The following is a 17,930-nucleotide window of genomic DNA, read 5'->3' as shown; positions in this document are numbered from 1 at the left end:
AGAATATTACAAAGTATGGTGTAGGTGGTATGAATGGTTGGAGAATAGGAAAAATGAGAAAGAGGAATAAAGGAGAGAGGGGAGAAAAAATGTTGAAGATCAAAGTACAATCTAGACGAAAGAAAGAATGATGGAAAATAAATTGTTGAATAAGATAAAGTTAAAATGTGTGTGAATAGATGTAAATAGTAAGAAAGGAGCACTTTGAAGTAGCTGTAGGGAAAAGTGATATGTATATAAATGTTGTGTGTTTGTGTCTTGTTTTTAATGTTTTCAAAATAAAAAACTTTTAAATAAAAAAATTTTCATTCCTTAACAATGGAAATTTTGGGGCCCATTGTGGTTGCAAATCGAGGACTTCCTGTACTTGGTTACTGGTTGTGGAATTGTAAACTAACAGCCTAACTTTAAGTTGTGAAAAACATGGGATAGTGACTTCACTGCAAAATAAATATTTAAAATAAGGTGGGAGGAAAGAAATGAACTCCCTAGCCCAGGGATGTCAAACTCGATTTTATTGAGGGCCGCATCAGGGTTGTGTTTGACCTCAGAGGACCGGGGTGGGCGTGGCCAGGGTGGGCATGGCCGGCTCAACGTCACTCGTATCGGGGGGCGCCTGTGGTGGCTGAGCGCTCTGCCAGTGAAAACGGGCTCCTGAGTTCCATTTTCAGCTGCAACGGTCTCCTGTAACCCTCTGCCAGCGAAAACAGAGCTTGGGAGGGCCACCTACAGCCCTCACAAGCTCTGTTTTCGCTGACAGAGGCACTGTGAGCCTTCCGGAAAGTGGTGAAGACCTGGCTCTTCCGGCAGGCCTGGGGCCGTTGATCTCGTTATATGACCTTGCGAGACCCGGCCACAAATTGGAGTGTATGTGTTTTAACGTTTTAATGTTTTAATGTCCTCTTTTAACTTTTGTATGGGATATTGTTGCATTATTTTATTCTCTGTTGTAAGCTGCCCAGAGTCCCTTGGGAGTTGGGCAGCATAGAAATGCAAATAAATAAATAAATAAATAAATAAATAAATAAATAAATAAATAAATAAATAAATAAATAAATAAATAAATAAATAAATAAATAAATACTCAAAAGATGAACATATCCAACACAACTTCCTCCTCCTATTTTCCCCACAACAAAGAACCGTGTGAGAGAGTGACTGGCCCAAGTTTACCCAGCTGGCTTTTATGCCGAAGGTGGGAATAGAACTTACTGTCTTTGGATGATTGGCCCAAAGTCCTTTAGCTGGCTTTTATGTCGAAGGCACAACTAGAACTCACCATCGCCTGGTGATTGGCCCAAAGTCACCCAGCCAACTTTGATGTCTAAGGTGGGAGTAGAACTTCCAGTCTCTTGGAGATTGGCCCAATGTCCCTTAGCTGGCTTTCATGCCAAACGCAGGACTAGAACTCATTGCTCCTGGTGATTGGCCCAAAGTCATCCAGCCAGCTTTCATACCTAAGGTGGAACTAGAACTTACAGTCTCCTGGTTTCCAGCCTGGTACCTTAATCACTAGACCAAACTGGCTCTTTTTTTTTTTTTTTTTTTTTGCAAATAACTCAAAATCTGATGACTCCCAAAATTCCTGGATGTAGAAACTAACCTAAATTTTGGTATCTAGCCTGTCCCATAATCACCCATCCAGTGCAGGAATTTGCATAGGAATTTGTTTTTGTTGTTGTTGTTGTTGTTTTTTTGCAATAAGTATCTCTCCCCTCCCCCCCCCACACATACACTCACATGCACCCTATGTTAGGTATTATAAAGGTAGCAAATATCTTCAGTTGTCCTGGGGAGGCAAGTATACATTTATGCACAGGAGGAAAATCTCCCAAATTGCTTTAAATGGAGTTGTCAACCTGAAGCTGGCATGATATATTTATTTATTTATTGAATTTATATACCGCCCTTCTCCCCGAAGGGACTCAGGGCAGTGAACAGCCGAAAATTAAAATAGCATACAATATAAAAGTTAAGATAACTAAAAATAAATTAAATTAATCGGCCTCCCAGTTTAAAACCCCAAGCTATACAATTAAAAACTAACCCATAAAACCTATTCAGGCCAGGCCGGCTTGCTGAAATAAAAACGTCTTCAGGGCCTTACGGAAAGTGCGGAGATCCGGGATCAGTCGTATTCCGGGAGGTAGCTCGTTCCAGAGGGCGGGTGCTCCCACAGAGAAGGCTCTCCCCCTGGGGGCCGCCAGCCGACATTGCTTGACCGAAGGCACCCTGAGGAGGCCCTCTCTGTGAGAGCGTATTGGCCGGTGGGAGGTTATCGGTAGCAGAAGGCGGTCTCGTAAATACCCTGGCCCTAAGCCATGGAGCGCTTTAAAGGTGAGAACCAACACCTTGAAGCGCACCCGGAAGACCACCAGGAGCCAATGCAGCTCGCGCAGGAGAGGTGTTATATGGGAGCGCCATGTCGCTCCTGTGATCACCCGCGTGGCCGCATTCTGGACCAGTTGGAGCCTCCGAGTGCTCCTCAAGGGGAGCCCCATGTAGAGAGCGTTGCAGTAGTCCAGGCGAGAATGATGAGAATACTGGTGCTGCCTAGGATGTCTATCTAATGTTTACAAGGGATGGGGGGAAGGGGGTCATTTTAAATTCACAGCTGTCTCTCTTTTGGGTAAACCGAGTACATAGTTGTCCAAATAAGAATAGTAACCACAGCAACAGAAAAAGTTGTATCTGCATTAATTCCATAATGCAATTCAAGGCAGCAGGTCCTCCCCCCCCCTCACTCCCCACAGCTTTACTCCTCACAAATTCAAGTTGTGATGAGTACTGATTGTACATAAAGTGAGGCAGTACTTCATTATCTGGACATTTGTTGACAGAAGTAGGTAACCATTCTGGCTGTCTCTTAAAGATTTGTATTTGAAATAACTGAAACGAGCTCGATAGAGAGTAAGAAATTAATTGTTCTCACTGTCAGGAAATTTCTCCTTAATTCTCGGTTGGTTCTCCCTTTGGTGAGTTTCCATCCATTAGTAGAATAAAGCAAAAATGGCCTCCTGAAAATTTTCATGCTGCTTGCAGGCATATAAAATTAAACTTCGCAAGTGGGGTTCAGATTTCAAGTCATGCATCTCAGTTATTTGGTAGACCAGTTACCATGACTCGTAAAATCTCATGATTCCCAAAATTCCTGGAGACAGAAACAAAGTTTAAACTTTGGCATCCCGAGCACTCCTTGATAACTGTATCCACCACCCAGTGTAGGAATTTGCACAGGGATTTGTTTCCAGTGGAAATTATGTAAAAATATCCAATCAATGCTTATCAGTAGCAATATATGAAAGTACAGGTAGAGTTGGGGGGTGGGGGAGTAATCAGCTTAGAAGCCTTATGTTGCCACAAATGATCCATAATTCAGTCTGCCTGGAATTGATCCTTATCTAGCACCAATTCAGTGCTACCCGTTGGTTGACTAGATTCTTATATATAGATTTAAATACATTTTCTATGATTAACATATGGTCCCAATTCTTTGTGCCTGACATTAATTTAGCCAACTAATAGTTAGCACTGAATTGGTCCTAGATAAGGGTCAAAGGAATTCAAAGGAGCCTGGACTTGAATTGTTTGTGGCCACATAAGGACACTAAGCTAATGACATGTTAATGCCCCACTCCCAAGCAGGGGCAGGTTTCAAAACCCATCACTCCCGGTTTGCTTGTGGGCGCACATGATGCGAGTGGGCGGTTTGCTTGTGGGTGCACATCCAGGCGAGTGGGCGGAGCCTGCGGCCAGATCCAGGGCAAACCAGTAGCAACCCATCACTGCCCCCCTCGCCAGCTCTTCCTGCTCTTCTCCTATACAGTGAGCCATTTCAATTTTTACCTTCTTCGTTTCATATTATGCCTTTTTTATTATGGTTCTCAGAAAGGATGTCCCATCTAGATGTTGTGGCTCTGGATCTTTCCTCCTTTTTCAGGAATCAGGAACTTCAAACCCAATTTAGAGCTGGCTCACTTCTGCCGACATTTAGAAAAGATCTGGGAAATTAATTTCAAAACAGATTTGAGGTTGATCCTCTTTTCAGTAATACTAGAATCTTTGAGCCACGCCATTTCAGAAGAACATTAGTATTAGAACAATGCAGATATTAGTGTAGAAACTGGGCAATGTATCCTAGCAATTTAAAAAAAAAAATGTTCATCATAAGAGCATCAGAAGTGGCAATATAAGTGAAGTGATCAGGCTCAACACATAAATGGTTTGTTCTTTCTAAACATTAGACACCGTGTCTCCAAGGTAGACTACTCAAAAATAAAAGCAAAACATCCGAGTGACAGAAAGTGCAGGCTCCTGGGTTTGCTACGTGGGTGCATGCAGATTGTAAAACATCACAATGGAACACAAATAGCCTATGATAAATGATACCTAGAATGAAAAAAGCACCTTCTATATAAGTGCAGGTGTGCTGGGATAAAGTTACGCAGTTACAAAAAGGGAGGGGAGCTCTTAAAATGCTTATATAAAAAAGAGCCGAGTAGGATTTTCTAAGTGGTACATATGTGAAGTAGACACCTGCTTAGATGGGATAAAAAATTTTGAACCATTGCAGTAAGCAGAGAAAAGACCATCCTTTTTTGGAATTAACATCTTGTGATCAATTCTGCTTCAGAAGTAGGGTAGGTGTAGACCTGCAGGTGGTCTAACTCAGCTCCCACCATAGTCATTCTGGAAGACATCACTGAGCAAAATTTTCAGGGCAAGAGATTTGTCCTTCAGAGATGAATCATATCTTCCATGGCAACTGTGCTTTGAAAATATTTTCTTTCTTCAAATGCCTGAATAGGGCATCAGAAGGTATCAAGTGCTGTAGAAAGGTCTTGGTAGATGTGAATGGTTGCAAGACATGAATATTTGAAGAACATAAGTGGTTCTGTGTACAGTAGCAGCATCCTTCTATTATAGGAAATGAGAATTAAGTCTAACAGAAGATATATAAAAATGGAAATACGATGCTTAAGAAATCTGTAAGCTAAATCCAGAAGACATGGAGTCAAGGAGGAAGGTGCTAGAACAAAATGGATTGAATACACATCTGACTTCCAATATGAAAGAAATGTATTGAAATTGTTTAGTTATGCAGAGAGAATAAATTAGGAGAGCATGGAAAAAAATTATAAAGGAAGAGTGAATGGGTCAAGAGCATGAAAACTTTCTAGAAGCTGTTGCTCCATGAAGTTGATGAGAAAAACAAAGAAGTGAGAAGTTCAAATTACAATGAAGAAATGGTATATTATGATAACAGAAACAAGAATAGTTGGAAGAATAGAAAAATAGAAAATATGGACATTGCTCTGGGTATAAACTAGATTTTTTTAAAGATTTTTTTTTGTTTCCTGAATTTATTTTGTTCAAGTTACTCATTTTCTGCATTTTGTGTATTGCTTGATTAAAAAGCGAATAGTGTATGTGTATCTGTGTGTGACTGAAAAAAATAACCTTGAAAAATCCTCCCACTTTTATAGTTATCACTGATTATATGCAGAGCAGAAAGTCTAAGTCCCGTCAATTAAGAACTTTGCAAACTTTACTTGGTGCAGAAGTAAAACAAACTCAATATATTTGCAAACAGTTTTTAAACAGCCCTCAGAGCAGACTAGGAGATAATTGTGATCAACACAGAAAATGGATAGGTCAAGCAAAATGTTCTTATAGAATAGAATAGAATAGAATAGAATAGAATAGAATAGAATAGAATAGAATAGAATAGAATAGAATAGAATAGAATTCTTTATTGGCCAAGTGTGATTGGACACACAAGGAATTTGTTTTTGGTGCATACGCTCTCAGTGTACATAAAAGAAAAGATACATTCGTCAAGAATCATAAGGTACAACACTTAATGATAGTCATAGGGAAACAGTCAATATAAATCTTAAGGATACCAGCAACAAGGTTACAGTCATAAGTGGGAGGAGATGGGTGAGAGGAACGATGAGAAGATTAATAGTAATTATTCACAAGAACTCAGCATAAAAAAACTGCTGTTGGGGGATTTGGTTTTTAACTCTAAAGGCTGTTAAGTCAAAGGAGTTTTGCCAACTTGATTCCAGCCCATCAGCTTGATCACAAGTGTGATGCACCTGATCATGTGGCCTCCATTTTTAACTCTTTTACAGCCCCCTCCCCACAGGATTGCTCCTGACACACCTAAAGTTTAGACTTAGGAAGAGAGGAATAGGAGACATAACTGTGTTTTAAGTAGCTGATGGAAAGTTCAAAATCACCTTGAAATGCAGGATACAAAATAGTAGCCTTCAGACCCAGGAGGGAATAACAGAAATGGAAGGGACCTTGGAGGTCTTCTAGTCCAACCTCCTGCTAAAGCTGGAAACCTTATACCATTTCAGACAACTAGTTATCCAATCTCTTCTTAAAAACCTCCAGTGTTGGTGCAACCACAACTTCTGGAGGCAACTTGTTCCACTAATTAATTCTTAAACAAATCCGGCTTCTCCCATTGACTTGGCTTGTCAGAAGCTACTGGGAAGGTCGCAAATGGAGATCACATGGCCACGGGACATCAACTGTCATAAATATATGCTGATTGCAAACTACCCAAACTCTGATCACATGATCATGGGAATGCTTCAGCGGTCATAAATGTGATGGTGTTACAAGTCAATTTTTTCAGTGCTGTTATATAATTTGAACAGTTGCTAAACAAATTATTGTAAGTCGAGGATTACCTATATATTGCTTCAGATGATACATATTATCTGTGTGATGGTTTATGGCTTAAAATTTAGCAATGGGCATCAACTATTCTTCCTTTTGATTAGAAAGAAGCAGTTTTATCAATTCAAAAAAATATAAGCACCTTTTTGCTCCTCTCCAGGGTGTATTTCAGAACCACAAAATTTGGCAGCTAATTGTGAAAGATATTCTGTATCTTACTTACACAGCTATTTTAGCATTGTGGATTTCCTATTTACAATGACTCTCACTCCTGCTGCCTGCTGGTTTAACATCAGTCTGTTGGATGAATTGAAGCAGTTTTGAAAACTATAAAGAAAATGGGTGAGGTGCTGTTATTGTGGGTTTGAAGTTTGTTAGCCCAAACTTCTTTATAATACAAGTAGTCCTGGACTTAGGATCACAATTGCCCCCAATATTTCCATTGCTAAGCAAGACAGTTGTGTGAGTTTTGTCCCATTTTACGACCTTCCTTGCTGCAGTTGTTAAGTGAATTTCTGCAGTTGTTAAGTGAATCATTCATTCATTAAGCAAATCTGGATTCCCCCATTGACTTTGCTTGTCAAAAGCCGATTGGTAAGGTTGCAAATGGTGATTACCTGACCCAGGAGAGTGCATGTTATAAATACATTCCAGTTTCTGATATTTGATCACATGACCATGGGGATGCTGAAAAGTGTGGAAATTGGTCCTAAGTCACTTTTTTTCAGTGCTGTTGTACTCGAACAGTCACTAAATGATTGGTTGTAAGTCAAGGACTACCTGTAATTATGATTGCCTTCCTGGTAGATGTATAGTCACAGCGACACTTCAAATCAAGTGGAATTCGGATCACACTGACGTGCAAGAGTTCTTAAACTTTATTTTCATGATTAAACACAGAGAAGGCAACAAATTATGGGAAGCAGCAGTCGCCAAGTCACAATACATGAGATTCTGAGCTGGTATTTGGATATTTAAGGCTTCACAGATAAAACATAATAGGCACCCATGGTGAAATCCTTGCATTCTTTTGAAGTGATTCACTGAGTATAACAAATCAAGAGTTTCTGGTATTTCCTCATGATTGCCAATAAATACAGCTGCAGGATACAAACTGGAGAAGTCTGGAATAAAGATATTCCTCAACATACAGCTGAAAAAAATGACTTATAACAATTTTTCACACTTACAACCATTGCAGCATTCTCATGGACACCTGACCAAAATTTGGGCACTTGGCAACTGGCATGTACTTATGATATGTTGCAATGTCCTGGGTCATGGAATCACCATTTGTAGCCTTCCCAGTCAGCTTTTGGCAAGCAAAACCAATGGGGGAAGCAGGACTCACTTAATGACCACATGATTCGTTTAACAACTACAATGATTCACTTAACTGTGGCAGAAAAGGTCATAAAACAGGGCAAAACTCACTTAACAATTGTCTTGCTTAGCAATGGAAATGTTTGGCTGAATTGTAAGTTGAGGATAACCTATGCTTGGTTAGAATATTGGGCCACCAGGACTGAAGAGAATAGCAATGAAAAATAGTTAAGAAACAGTCAACGCTTTGCCGTTTCCCAATAAATTTCTCCTACAACGAGACTTTATTTTTTATGTTTATTTTCAGAGTGCTTGAGAAATTCTTTTGAATTTCTTCTGATTGTGTTTTTCTGAGCTGATTTCACTGCTGGAAGAGTGAAAGGGCTATTAGAGAGTTTATTTCAATGACAGATCTTCTTACCACATTAAAATATTCCTAAATGCTATGCTTTTCAAATTGAGAAAGCCCCATGGGAATAACTGCTCTCAAAACTTTTTTTCCCATGGGATTTAAGCAGAGGAAGCTAGGAAAACAGAGCTTGAAAGAAAGTCTCTGCCTGCAGATCTGCTGGCCATCTTATCATTAAAAAAAGAGTTAGAATACGCGAATGAAAGACTTCATTAAAGTCTTTCATTTGCACTGAACTCTCTGAAAGAAAATTCAGTGCAAATTCCCTATCATCAATTTCAATAAGAAGGGATAGAAAAGCATTGGATTTTTTAAAATTCCTTTTATTGCCCTGGTTAATACATTAAAGATTCCCCCAGAAGTGGTTTTGGATTTTGTTCTTTGTGGCAAGTGAGAACACAACTTCATTCTGGAATATAGGCAGTCCTCAACTTACGACCAGAAATGAGCTCCAAATTTCTGCTCCTAAGGGAGACATTTGTTAAATGAGTTTTGCCTCATTTTACAACCCCTCTAGACACAGTTGTTAAATGAATCTTTGCAGTTAGTAGCATGGTTGTTAAGTGAATCTGGCTTCCTCATTCACTCTGCTTGACAGAAAGTTGCAAAAGGGGATCACATGACCCCAGGATAGTGCAACCGTCATAAATATGAGTCACTTGCCAAGCATCTGAATTTTGATCACATGACCATGGGGATGCTGCAACGGTTGTAAGTGTGAATAATGTCCCCAAGTCACTTTTTTCAGAACCATTGTAACTTTGAATGGTCACTAAACAAACTGTTGTAAGTCAAGGACTACCTATAAACTAGGGGTCCGTCCAAGACCCATGAACTAAAACACCTTTGCATTGTAATTACGGCTGTCCTAGTTCTCCTTTCTGAATAAGCACCTCTGCATTGAAGCTAGGATGTCCTGGAAGGTATAAATATAACAATACAAAGAACAAAATGTACCTCTTTCCCACTCTCCCTTTCTCTCTCTCTCTCTCTCTCTCGCTCTCGTTTTTTAAGTTCCTAATTTTAGAAGCACTTTCATTATGTTTGCATAGTAAGAATAAATGCACCACATTGGAAAGCAAGGTGCTAACCCCAATGGCTGATCTTTTGCCACAGGCCAAGGGACCCTAAAATAAGTTTTTAATTTTTCCATATAGTGGGGAACTAAAAGGGGTTCAGTGAAAGAGAGTTTGGGCTAGAATTTGGGCAGAGTATGAACCATAGTACAGGCAGTCCTTGATTTATGACCACAATTGAGCCCAAAATTTCTGTTTTTAAGTGAGACATTTGCTAAGTGAATTTTGCCTCATTTGCGACCTTTTTTGCTGTAGTTGTTAAATGAATCACTGCAGTTGTTAAGTTAGGAACACGGTTGTTAAATGAATCTGGCTTCCCTGTTGACTTTGCTTGTCAGAAGGTCACAAAAAGTGATCATGTGATCTTAGGATACTACAGCCATCATAAATATGAGCCAGTTGCCAAGTGTCTGAATTTTGATCACTGGATCATGGGGATGCTGCAAGGGTCGTAACTGTGAAAAATGGTCATAAGTTCACATTTTTTGTGTAAATGTAAAAAAATGCTTTCAAAAGGCTCTGACAATCCAAGCTGAGTTGCCTGATTGGCAGAGGCTTTTTTTTCTTTTAAAAGCCTTTGATGATCCCAGCTGAGCCGCGTGATCATCAGAGGCTTTTTTTTATTATTTTTAAAAGCATTTTTTCGGTGGAAGAGGTTGTAGAAAAAATGCTTTTAAAAGTAAAAAAAAAAAGCCTCTGATGATCACGCGGCTCAGCTGGGCATGGAGGAGGGGGGCAGGGATTTTTGCTACCGGTTCTCTGAACCACCCGCCTCCATCGCTAGCAGATCGGGTGATCAGGTCCAAACTGGGAGCATTTCACTCCTGATCTAATGTATTAAATTTCACCTCGGTGTCTCTCTCCAAAGATTGATTACATTCAGGTTTGTGACATTGTTTGAAACTTGCCTTTTAACTCTGCTCATTAGCCTAAAAGGGGTACTTACGAGACCGCCTTCTGCCACCAATAACCTCTCACTGCCCAGTACGCTCCCATAGAGAGGGGCTTCTCAGGGTGCCATCAGCCAAACAGTGTCGACTGGCGTCCCCCAGGGTGAGAGCCTTTTCTGTGGGGGCACCCACCATCTGGAACGAGCTCCCCCCCAGAGATACAGAAGATTCCGGATCTGCGCACTTTCCGCCGTGCCCTCAAAACATTCCTGTTTCAGCAGGCCGGCCTGGCCTAACTTTCCCTTTATATTGCTTTTTGATTTTATTTTAAACTGGGATGTCTTGAATTATCTAGGACCAGAGTGTTTAGTATATTTTAATTGGTTTTTTTAATTAACGTTTGTATTACATGTATTTTTTATCGTTCGCTGTTCACCGCCCTGAGTCCCTCAGGAATAGGGCGGTATATAAATTTAATAAATAAATAAAAATAAATAAATAAAAAGTTTTCAAAATAAATTGCATATAGTATAATGATCCAATTCATCCTTCAAAAGCTTTGTCTCATTACACAGCTTGATGCTAAGGTAGTTTAGTCTCTTTTATAGCGTCAGAAATTTCCTTTATTACGATAGGTCTGTTCATAATCTCTGTTGCTCAGTAGAGGTAGTCCTGGACTTACATAATAGACTTTACAATTATGATTGTAAGTTATGCTGGTCATTAAGTGGGTCATTATGTGACCATGCCTGATCTTTTTTGCAACACCATGTAGGCTACCTCTTTACTGGGAAGGGGATACTGTGGTGGGGATTTGGGCCAGAAAAAAGTGCATACTGGGTCTTCAAGGGGCCCCCCCAAGGGGGTCTATGACAATTCGTATGGGACAACTTGCCATGGGACAACATTAATATCAAAGAAATGGTGGACTAGAATCATTAAAGGAAGGATGCAAAAGGAGAGACAGAATGAAATGTGAATGGCAAAAATTAAAATATTTTTTTAAAAAAATTTAAATAATTAAATTGAATTGTTAAATTGTCCTGTGGAGAGTTGTCCCATTCTGCTCTCAAGATCTCCCTCGGCACTAAAAGGATCCTGCATTCCATTTAATGATTTGTGCAGTCGCTTAATAACCGCAACATGGAAGAATTGCCAGAATTGCAGTCATTGAGCAAGTCATTGGGCATCTGGTTTAATGATCACGATGATTTACTCTACTGTAATTCTGGGCTTATTTGTGGTCACATGTTGAGAACTACTTGCATTAATCTCAATGCAAGCCTCAGTCTTGTATTAAAATGCTACTGCGAAACTTAATTCACTGTATTGCAGAGAGTAGGAAAGAGGCTGCTAGAGGTAGTCCTTGACGTACAACAGTTCATTTAACGATCATTTGAAGTTACAACAGCATTGAAAAAAACTGACTTATGACTATCTTCCACACAACCATTACAGCATCCCCTTGGTCACATGATCAAAATTTGGTATCTTGGCAATGGGCATCTTGTCAGTGTTCCAGAAAACCCCCCACTCCAAGTAAAGACGCGGAAGCAAGCATTTTCCAAAATCCTCTTTACTAGAATAGGCAAACTGGCACATCTGGGAAATCCCGAATCTGAAAAGCCCGGGCTTTCCTTCAGTAAGTCAAAGCTCCCAAAACCATCCCCTTTTCAACCAGGGTGGATTTGATTTAAATCATGATTTAAATCACTAGTAAAAAGGCTTGATTTAAATCAACTCGATTTAAATCATAATTTTTAAAGAGCAACTGTCATCTCTCCTACTCCTTTGACCAGGGTGGATTTGATTTAAATCGAGTTGATTTAAATCACAATTTAAATCGTGATTTAAATCACTAGTAAAAAGGCTTGATTTAAATCAACTCGATTTAAATCATAATTTTTAAAGAGCAACTGTCATCTCTCCTACTCCTTTGACCAGGGTGGATTTGATTTAAATCGAGTTGATTTAAATCACAATTTAAATCATGATTTAAATCACTAGTAAAAAGGCTTGATTTAAATCAACTTGATTTAAATCATAATTTTTAAAGAGCAACTGTCATCTCTGCTATTCCTTTGACCAGGGTGGATTTGATTTAAATCGAGTTGATTTAAATCACAATTTAAATCATGATTTAAATCACTAGTAAAAAGGCTTGATTTAAATCAACTCGATTTAAATCATAATTTTTAAAGAGCAACTGTCATCTCTGCTACTCCTTTGACCAGGGTGGATTTGATTTAAATCAAGTTGATTTAAATCACAATTTAAATCATGATTTAAATCACTAGTAAAAAGGCTTGATTTAAATCAACTCGATTTAAATCATAATTTTTAAAGAGCAACTGTCATCTCTGCTATTCCTTTGACCAGGGTGGATTTGATTTAAATCGAGTTGATTTAAATCACAATTTAAATCGTGATTTAAATCACTAGTAAAAAGGCTTGATTTAAATCAGCTCGATTTAAATCACAATTTTTAAAGAGCAACTGTCATCTCTGCTACTCCTTTGACCCACTGTTGACTCACCGATAGTCCCAGTGTTGCAGAATATACAGCCTCATGCTACACAACTAAGCTCCATTTCATGCTGAATAAACTAAATTATTTATGTATCTTAAATAGAAAACTATCTTACCATAGATTTTTTACCCCAAAAGTTTTTTATTAAAATAAATTTGATAAAAATCAAAAAAATCCGATTTAAATAAAAAAAAATCCGATTTAAATTAAAAAAATTCGATTTTTTTGATTTTTTTAAAAAAATCATTGATTTTTATCCACCCTGTTTTCAACCCAGTCAGTCACATGCTCCAATCAACGTCCGTTCCATCCTGATCCAGCCCCCTGACCACTCCTTCTCCAGATGCTGGATCGTCCTGACCTTGACCGACAGGAAGAATGCTGTCATGTCTACCAACCCTCTCTCCTACTTTCCCACACATGAGAAGGTGGCAGCATTGGAACTTCTGGCCTAATATGGCTTCCAAAGCTGACACATCTATTTATGAAGGTTGCAGGGTCCTCGGATTATGTGAACCTGTTTTCCGACCACCTGACAAGCAGTGGGGAAGCCATATTCAGTTAACAACCATGTTACTAACTTAACAACCACAGTGTTTCATTTAACAGCTGTGGCATAGATAGGTTGTAAAATGGGGCAGAACTCATTTAATAAATGCCTCACAGCAACAGAAATTTGGGGCTCTATTGTGGTCGTAAATTGAGGACTACCTGTATAGCATTTTCGCTGTGCCCTCAAGACCCTACTGTTCCGACAGGCGAGGCTGTCAAATTGATTGATTTTAAATTGGGTTTTAATTTTGGGTTTTAAAATTCGGCCAAAACTATTTAATGATTTTAATTAATTTTAACTAGATATTGTATATTTGTATATTTGTATTTTAATTCTGGCTGTACACCGCCCCGAGTACTTCGGGAGGACGGCGGTATATAAATAAAATTATTATTATTATTATTATTATTATTATTATTATTATTATTATTATTATTATTATTATTATTATTATTATTATTTAATCTTTAGTGAGATTCACAGCCTTTGAGGCTGGTTAATAATAGCTCAGCAGCTCGAGTCCTAACCAAGGACCTAGGAACTGTTAAGGTATCGTCGGAGGATGTAAGCTGTTCCGAGTAAGGTGGTTTTTTGTAGAGTCAAAATGTTCAAGTCCGGCAAATTTAGAATTTCTAAATATTATTATTATTATTATTATTATTATTATTATTATTATTATTATTATTATTATTATTATTATTATTATTATTATTCATATCTAGAGAAGGACAAGCTTTGACTTTAACCAGATCATTATACTTGGTACTTGGTAGTACAGGGGTTTAAGGCACCCTGTTATTAAGCTTATTAAGACCAGCTGCCTGCAATTACTGCAGGGTTCGAATCTCGCCAAGGCTCAAGGTTGACTCAGCCTTCCATCCTTTCTAAGGTAGGTGAAATGAGGACCCAGTTTGTGGGGGCAATAAGCTGACTTTGTATAAATATACAAAAGGATGAAGGCTATTGCTGAGCACATTGTAAGCCGCCCTGAGTCTTCGGAGAAGGGCGGCATATAAATCAATTTAAAAAAAAAAAAAAAAAATTGAATAATGACTACAAGTTGCTTCCAACGATTCCAGCTGATAGACTGAAAATAATTTTGCAAGAGTTTATTCATAAGGATCAGTGTGGATTTTTACCTAAAAGACAGTTAAAGAATAATATTAGAAATGTTCTAATATTTCTCATAATGAAAAGCAAGCCACATTGATTTTCTTAGATGCAGGGAAGGCCTTTGACAATTTGAGCTGTTAAGCTGTGATAACTGTGATTTTTGGAGGTAATTTTATAAAATGGGGTAAGATCGATTTACACTTCACAGAAAGCACAAATAATTGTTCACGGACATCTAGCAAAATCCTGTAAGATATTAAAAAAAGAGGACAAAACAGAGATGCCCACTGTCTCCTTTCATGTTTGCTTTGTTTCCTGAAATACCGAGTAGAGAATATAGTACATAATGAGAGGGTTGAGTGGGAAGACCATCATAAATATAAGTCAATTGTCAAGAGTCCGAACTTTAATCATGTATCCATGGGGATGTCGCAACAGTCATAAGTGTGAAAAACAGTCATAAGTCACTATATGAACTGTTGTAAATCAAGGACTACCTGTATTCAGTTCCTCCAATCTCCATGCCATTCCAGTCTCCAGCATGCTATTGGATTGGATGGGTAGAAACAACTGGGAGATTGCAGTCCCTCTGGTGAATATTGCTATAGTTGTCAATGGTGCTCTTATTTACATTATAGTATTAGAAAGATTTAAAGCAGACAAAAGAATTTATGGTTTTTGAACATTATAAAAATGAATTTGAAATAGAATTGTGTGCAAATGATGAAGATGTAAGTGCTAAAATGCGTAAACTTTTATTGAAATTTGAAACAGAAGAAGAAAGGAATGTACGTTAACATACTTTACTTTTTGGATTAAAATTTTAGTTATAATATATAGATGGAACAATGGGAAATATGTGGCTGAAAGGATTATAATTTACCCTATGTTATAATCCAAAAGAAAATTTAGATACAATGATATTCCATTGGTATATGTCACTGGAGAAATTGTCTGGAATGTATAAAGGCCCATCAAAATTATATAGGAAATGTGAACAACAAGAAGGGACAAATTTTTTTGTGTGTTCAAAGGGTAGGAACTTAAAAAACTAGGAAATTATGGGGTTGATAGACAAACGATTATTAAAAAGTTATGGAACTTTGTTTTCCTACAAGATAACCGCAGCAAAATTATTGTATAAATCAACAGAAAAATTCAGCACTATTCACAATAGAGTAATGATTGGTAAAGATGATGGAACTTGCTGAGATGGCTAAATTGATTTATTTGATCAGAGAAAAGTCAATATCTATTTTTATTGTGACTGGAAATCCCTTATAATATAGACTTTTTGTATGAAACAGAAAAAAAATGAACTTGTGATTTATGGTTTTAGACAGGATAGGTTACAGATAGAAGAGAGTTAGGTTATATAGATCATTGCTAACTTACTACCAGAATTAAGCCCAACATTTCTGTTGCTAAGCAAGACAGTTGTTAAGTGAGTTTTGCTTCATTTTATGACTTTTTTTTTACCATAGTTGTTAAGTGAATCATTGCATGTGTTAAGTTACTAACCAGGTTCTTACGTGAATCGGCTTCCCATTGCAAAAGGTGATCACATGACCCTGGGACATCGTAAATATGAACCAGTTGCCAAGCACCCAAATTTTGGTCATGTGACTGTGGAGATGTTACAGCAGTCATTAAGTGTGAAAAACACTTTTTTTCAGTTATAATTTTAAACAGTCATTAAACAAATAACTGTAAGTTGAGGACTACCCATAACCATAACATAAGAGGTAAACATAAAATTCTATTTGTAGCAGCTGTAAAACAGATCCAAAGCAGCTACTTTGTATCTTTTTTCTTCCTTTTCTATTTTTCTTTTACTTTTTTTTCCCTTTCTTGGTCTTGCAGCTTTTTCTCTGATTTTTCTTTTTTTTTTTTCTGCTTCTTATTTTATATCACTGTAGTTTGTTTTAGTTTTTATCTTCCTTTTTAAAATATATTTGATAAAATGAATATGTTTAATAAAATTTATTTAAAATTATGTAACTCCATGCCTGAAAAGAAAAATGGTTTAGCTGAATCAGACAGAGATTCAACTTTTTGTTTCCAATGGTAAAACAATTGGAATGTTTATATGGTAATGGGCTCCTCATTACTGAAATTATTAAGCAGAGGATGGACAATAATCTTTTAGAGATATTTTAATAGAATCCTGTATTGCATATACTGAATAGGACAGAGAAATGGACTAGATAATCTCTGTGATATTAATGTCTCTGATATTATTAATATGGTGGGTATATCTATATCCATTGTAGGGCCTTTGAGGTTGGTGGTTTTTTGAAGACATTTCATTACCAAAATAGTTAACATCATCAGGTGTAGCACTGATGATGTTGCCTAGTTGGGTAATGAAACATCTGTGAGAAAACAACCAAGCTCAGGTAGCACCAAGGACCCCACATTTCAAGATATTCTCTTCTATCTGTATCCATTGTACAGGTAGTCCCCGACATATGACCACAATAGAGCCCAAAATTTCTGTTGCTGAATGAGATAGTTGTTATGTGAGTTTGTCTCATTTTATGACCTTTCTTGCCCCGGTTGTTAAGTGAATCTGGCTTCCCCATTGATTTCGCCTGTCAGAACATTGCAAAAGGGTGATCACAGGACCCCGGGACCCTACAACCCTCATAAATATGAGTCAGTTGCTAAGTGTCTGAATTTTGACCACGTGAAAATGGGGATGCTGCATCTGATGAAATTTCCAACATTTTTCAGATTTATTCTTGAACATTCTGGCTGTTCTCGTCGGGGGTAGATTCCACCTGTAAAACATCTTATACAAATTTTCTTTATATGCAGTTGACATTGTCACTTTATAATTTTGCGACCATAATTTTTGCCATTTCTCGAAGTCAATTCCATGTCCAAAATTTCCCCTCCAAGCAATCATTGTTTCTTTAACTTGTTCTTCTTCCAACTTAATCTCTAATAAATATCCATATAGTTTTTTAATTACGTTTTCATCAGTACCTGTTAAAATTTTATCTAAATTGGTCAAATTATTATAAAAACTTTTTGTTTTAAGATCTTTATCGTATCTAGATTGTATTTGCAAATAGGAAAACCAATTCATCTTTATACCTTGTTCTTCTAATTCTTGCATAGATTTAAGTCCACCCTTTTCATTCAATATTTCATTATATCTAACAATTTGTTCCTTTCTAAATGTTATTGAATATGAGAATGCTTCAATAGTTGATAGCCAGACTGGAATTTTTAAATAATGTTGTCTTTTGATCTTCTCCCAGTTTAAGTCACTTTTTCCAGTGACGTTGTAACTTTGAATGGTCACTCAACAAACTGTTGTAAGTTGAGG

General features: G+C 37.6%; 1 protein-coding gene across 5 annotated transcripts in view; it reads left to right on the top strand.

Annotated features, from left to right (window-relative positions):
* Positions 1-17,930, top strand: part of LOC117654807 (sodium channel protein type 5 subunit alpha-like) — a 391,184-nt gene that overhangs the window by 240,391 nt on the left and 132,863 nt on the right. The window lies entirely within an intron of this gene.

Source organism: Pantherophis guttatus, chromosome 4, assembly GCF_059756535.1.
Source record: "Pantherophis guttatus breed Tessera chromosome 4, ASM5975653v1, whole genome shotgun sequence".
Classification (NCBI taxonomy): Eukaryota; Metazoa; Chordata; class Lepidosauria; order Squamata; family Colubridae; genus Pantherophis; species Pantherophis guttatus.
This window is presented reverse-complemented; position numbering and strand designations above follow the sequence as displayed.